Below are 6,528 nucleotides of genomic sequence, written 5' to 3'. Positions count from 1 at the left end.
TATGCAACATGCATAATGAACTAATTGAGCTACGGTGCCAGAGATTAGTATCTAATATGAAAAGTAATGGGCCCAAGAACACTACCCTGAGGAACACCAGACATCACATTCCTATACTTACTGTGGTGCCCATCATCAACAACTCTTTGCGGTCTATAATAATAATGCTAAGAAACGACCCAGCCACTCCCAACTGTTTGAGTTTGAAAACAAGGGCCTCATGATTAACACGGTCAAAGGCAGCACTAAAATCAAGGCCAATCATAAGAACTTCTTAACCACAATCAAGGGATTTCTGTACAGCATTTGAGATTGTAAGAAGGGCATTACATTCTCCAAGACCTTTACGAAAACCAAATTGCAAACTAGGGAACAGGTGAATACCTTCAGCAAACCTATTAAGACGTTTTGCCAAAAGGCATTCAAAAACTTTAGATAATATGGGAGTTATGGAAACTGGGCGGTAATCAGTTGGACTTGAGCTACCACAAACACATTTACATAGTGGAGTAACATTACTAATTCTCCAACAAGTTCTTAAAAGCTCCTCCTCTTGCTAACTTGCGCAAAATAACAGGTAACTTTAGAGCTAAGAAATCTGCAGTCTTTATAAAAAAACAAAGGAAGAATGCCATTTGGGTCTACGCCTCCATAAGCATCAAGGTCCTTCAAGAGAGCTTTAATTTCACTATATCGAAAAGCTAAACTAGTTAGTTTAGCTTCAGGCTAACAGGAATGAGGAAGTTCGAGTTTATCATTACTCTGCTTGCTGTGAAACACATCGGCCAAAAGGGTTGCCTTGTCCTTTGGACAGTGAGTGACAGAGCCATCTAGTTTAAGTAAAGGAGGAACTGTTGCATCTACACCTGCTTCTCCAAATAAGTACGTGTACAATCATCATTGAACCATTGTTGGTCTTTCACTCAGTACTGTAGTACATGAGAAGGGATACGCCTATAAATTATATTGAATAGATTCTCATTTAAAGGGTATACAGGATTAACACTACTATACAATTGTGACCAATTAAAGCCTAAACGATCATGCAAAATCCCATTCCAGTCAGCTTGAGATATCATATAAATCTTACATGAGTAGGATACATCAGGGACAGGCTGCTCATTCTTCACTACTAATGAAATCAAGGCATGATCAGATGTCCCAACTGGAGAACCAACCTTGCTGGTTATAACGCCAGGGGAGTCGGTGTATACGAGGTCCAAGTAGTTACCAAACCTATGAGTAGCTTCACTTATGATTTGCTCACAGCCTGATTTTGGGGCAAAGTCTAAAGCTCTCAGGCCATGGCAATCAGTAGGGGATATAGAATTTAACCGCACTCTATGGTGAGCATTGGAATCACCTAAAAAAGATAAAAGAGGCCTTTCTATGATCTTCTTGTATCTAAGCCATAATGGTAAGAAGACAATCAAAGACATAATCACCCATTTCAGGATTCCGGTAGATTGGTCACAAATAGAAGTTGTTATGCCTGCCACAAACTTTTATTACCTGCATCTCATGACATCCACATTCATAGCAGGACTTATGAGAAGCAGGGTACTAATATATACTGCCATTCCCTTGGCCCTAGTCTTCTTTAAAACCAGTTATAAGGAGCTCAGATGAGTACCTCATATTAGAAACCAAAATTTCTGAGCACATAAGAATATCATACCATCTGGACGCAACTGTAAGGTCTTGAACAGTTGCATGAAAACCACGAACATTGCAATACAGTAGACGACATTGACGAAATCCAAGACGTACTGGTCCCGGATTTTGCTCAGTGTCTCTAGAGAGCATAAGAATTAATCGTATTAAAAAAGATAGATCTTTCTTAAAAAACAAATTAACAAGAATGATAACAAAAACATGTACATAAATATAAATAAAATGATTGATCAAACCTATAGACTGAAGAAAAAATTTCGGAAAAACTGGTCAACATGAAGGAGCCGAAACACCATGCAAGTCTTTTATACCCTCCAGGATAGCCACTTCAACTGAAGGGAGGACAATAATGATCGTTTTGAAAAGTAACAGAAAAGATAAGAAAAGGACAACCTCTTGTTAAACCACCAGGCATCCGTGGCCTTTCTCTTTAGCCTGCCCAACATAGCATTTCCAAAAAAGAAGAGGGAGTAAAAAAAAAGTTATAAAAAAGTGTGCCTGAGTGTATCCTCAAGAATGAGAACTCTAACCCAAGACAGTGGAGGACCATGGTACGAAGGCTATGGCACTACTCAAGACTAGAGAGCAATGGTTTGATTTTGGAGTGTCCTTCTCCTAGAATAGCTGCTTAGCATAGCTAGAGCCTCTTTTACCCTTACTAAGAGGAAAGAAGCTACTGAACAATTACAGTACAGTAATAAGCCCCTTGATCAAAGAAGAAGTGTTTAGTAATTTCAGTGTTGTCAGGTGTATGAGGAAAGACAAGAATGTGTAATGAATAGGCAAGACTATTCGTTGTATGTGTAGGCAAAGAAAAATGAGCCGTAACCAGAGAGAGGGATCTAATGTTTTACTGTCTGGCCAATCAAAGGATTCAATAACTCTCTAGCGGTAGTATCTTAACGGGTGGCTGGTGCCCTTGCCAACCTACTACCTCATATATATATATATATATATATATATATATATATATATATACAGTATATATATATATATATATATATATATATATATGTATATATGTATATATATATATACATATATACATATATATATATATATATATATATATATATATATATATATGCGTGTGTGTGTATGTGTTTGTGTATTAGCAAAAATCCGAGACTGTAAACCTTTTGAAATAGATAAATAGATAGATTGGTAAATAAGAGAAATTTAAACGATAATTTCATTAGTAAGTAAGACAAAACTATGACTAAAAAGTCATCAAAATAAATAAATAGATAGATAGACAGACATGACTGTGGGGAAAAAAACTTAGCTTTCGGTTATAGCGAATGCGAAAGAAAGAGTCAAAGAAGAAAGAAATTCAATTTTCTCTGCCTAACTTTCGGTTCTTCATGTGATTCCTAATGAAACAGACGCCGAGTTTATATCAAGTGGATGGAGACTACGTGTCCTGAATGTCACGCCATCAGGCTAGAGGTTGCTATATGAGCTGCCGACATTCATTCTCTCCTTCTATCGTGGTGTTATTATTATTGTTATTATTATTATTATTATTATTATTATTATTATTATTATTATTATTATTATTACCTCTCCCAACGAAGTTGGAAGAAGGTTATGTTTCAATTCCTGTTTGTGTGTGTGTGTTTGTTTGTGAAGAGCTTTCTGGACACAATTTTAATCGTAGAGTAATGCAACTTGCAGCGAATAACTGTAATGTAAAAAGCAGGAAATGATTAAGTTGTAGAAGGTCAGGGTCAAAGGTCAAGGTCACGGTCAAGCAAAAGATCGAAAAATACGGTGCTGTGGTGGAGGTCTGCGCTCTACCGAGTGCCTCTCCTATTATTATTATTATTATTATTATTATTATTATTATTATTATTATTATTAGCTAAGCTACAAGCCTAGTAGGAAAAGCAGGATGCTATAAGCCCAAGGGCTCCAACAGGAAAAAATAGTCCAGTGAGGAAAGGAAATATGGAAATACATTAACTACATGAGAAGTAATTAACAATTGGAATAAACTATTTCAAGAAAAGTGACAACATTAAAAGAAATCTTTCATATATAAACCATAAAAAGAGACTTATGGCAGCCTGTTCATAATAAAACCATTTGGAGCAAGTTTGAACTTTTGAAGTTTGGCCAATTCAACCAACCTACTAGGAAGATCATTCTACAACTTGGTCACAGTTGGAATACAACTTTTAGAATACTGGTTAGTATTGAGCCTTATGAAGGAGAAGGCATGTCCATTAGAATTAGCTGTATAACTAGTATTAAGAACAGGATGGTACTGTCCGGAAATATATATATATATATATATATATATATATATATATATATATATATATATATATATATATATATATATAAATATATATATATGTATATATATATATATATATATAAATATATATATATATATATATATATATATATATACACACACACACACATACACATACACATACATACCTTAGCATTGATATTACCCAAAATAAATGTGGCACAGAAAGACCATACACTGAGCGAGAGAAGGACATGTGTGAGACCTTTGCTCTGCAGTGGATTGGTAACAGCTGTGTGTATATATATGTATATATATATATATATATATATATATATATATATATATATATTATATATATATATATATATATATATATATATATATATATTCAAATAAGCCATATATATTTTGATATATTAATGTCTGGATTCTCTTAACGACCTCGGGATCAGAGCCCCAGGCGAAATCTCACAAAGACAAGAGCTTGGCTCCGGCTGGGAATCGAACCCTGGTCGGCAAGCTTATATAGACAGTGACTAACCCATTCGTGGCCGAATGGGTTAGTCACTGTCTATATAAGCTTGCCGACCAGGGTTCGATTCCCGGCCGGAGCCAAGCTCTTGTCTTTGTGAGATTTCGCCTGGGGCTCTGATCCCGAGGTCGTTAAGAGAATCCAGACATTAATATATCAAAATATATATGGCTTATTTGAATATGAAAAACACGTAAAAATGTGCAAAATTTATCATATATATATATATATATATATATATATATATATATATATATATATATATATATATATATATATATATATCCGTATCAGGGTATTTAACCTGCGATTCTACTTTCTACTCACTGTTCTTGCTTATTCAGTTTTAGGTATTTATATATCCTTCTGCTGTATAACTCCCTGTTTATTTTTTACTTCGGCATTTCCCTATTTCTTCATGTCTCCTCCTTCTCTATGGTTTTCGTTCTCTTTTTTTTATTTATCCACCCTTCCCTCTCCACTTTCTTCTCTTGGTTTCAGAAGAAACAGGAAGAGGATGCGTATCTAATTAATTGCAATGACATACAATTGAATGTTACCCCAGAACTGGGTCTGGAAATAAGGGGAAAGTCTTAAGCGAGTAGTTTAAATGCAATTCTTTTCTATCAACTGTAGCTCAGACAGCGATTAATTTTCTCTGGCGGAGGCAAAAGAATATAATCCGATCAAAGTTGTATAGTCGGAAAATTGGCTGAATGGAAGGTGGAATAGTTGATGTATTCAATTCAGTGGTAATCACATTTACTCAGTATATCTAAGACTATTTGTATAGCGTTTGTTATTTATATTCCGCTGGCCAAATCAGTTATTGATAATCTATAAGTACTCTGGACAAGAATTTCCAAAACACTTGGTCAAAAAATATCAGAATAGTCAATATAAGCACAACCGTTACCAAGGTTATTTCCCTCTCTTTTATGTTGTTTATTAACTATACAATACCGATCAACAAAGATATTTAAACTGAATAGATATCAATAGGACTGTCTTGGGTTAGAAATCTCTTGCTTCAGGGTACACTCGGGCCCACTATTCTATCTTATTTCTCTTCCTCTGGTTTTGTTAAAGTTTTTATAGTTTATTTAAGAAACATTTATTTCATTGTTGTTACTATTCGTAAGATATTTAATTTTCCTTGTTTCCTTTCCTCACTGGGCTATTTTCCCTGTTGGAGCCCCTGGGCTTATAGCATTCTGCTTTTGCAACTAGGGTTATAGCCTAGGAAGTAATAATGATAATAATAATAATAATAATAATAATAATAATAATACCATGTAAGTTAAGTTTGATAAAATAAAAAGAAAGTTTAATAGTTACAAAGTTTTAGGCAAGTTAGGTGTTCGCAGAAAGAAAAACACTGGGACATGAAATTGCTATTTTTCCCATATATTAGTGGGGTAGGGGCAGGTGCAAGGAGATCCAACACATTTTGCAAAAACAAAAAATTACTTCCTAAAAGACTGGATCGATAGTGACACTACTGTACTCATTTATGGAGGATAGTAGAGAACTTAACCTGCTTAGATTTATTTGTATCTTGTTTTATGAGAGGTGAGTCGATGCAAGTTTGTTAGCAAAACCTCTCAGGGGAATTTTAACCTCTAGATGAAAAAACAGACAAGGAAGGAAGTAAGACACAGGAAAACCGACACTTTTTTTTCTGACGAATTTGTTTCGTTTGAGGAGAATCAGGCCTATTCGAAAGGAGTGGGAGGTTAATAGATGGCGGTACCCTCATTCTCTAACCCTAAACTTTGCTTGGGATTTCATCCTAAGCTAGACTTCGTTGAGAAACATGAAAAGGTAAAACACAAGCTCATTCGGGTGTAATAAATAAATGTAGTTCGAACTAGTATTTGTATTATCCCAAGGTCAAAAAAAAAAAAAAAAAAAAAAAGGATGGAATGAGACATGTATATAATCTCTCTCAACAGAACGTTGGGATAAAAGCAGGTGGAACCAGTGATTGCATAAACTATTGATCATGGGAAGAATAGAATGATGAAAGATTTAAACAGAAAAAGCAGAAATCTAG

This window comes from Palaemon carinicauda, chromosome 39 (assembly GCF_036898095.1).
Source record: "Palaemon carinicauda isolate YSFRI2023 chromosome 39, ASM3689809v2, whole genome shotgun sequence".
Lineage (NCBI taxonomy): Eukaryota > Metazoa > Arthropoda > Malacostraca > Decapoda > Palaemonidae > Palaemon > Palaemon carinicauda.
The sequence above is the reverse complement of the archived record's forward strand: the minus strand, read 5'-3'. Positions refer to the sequence as shown.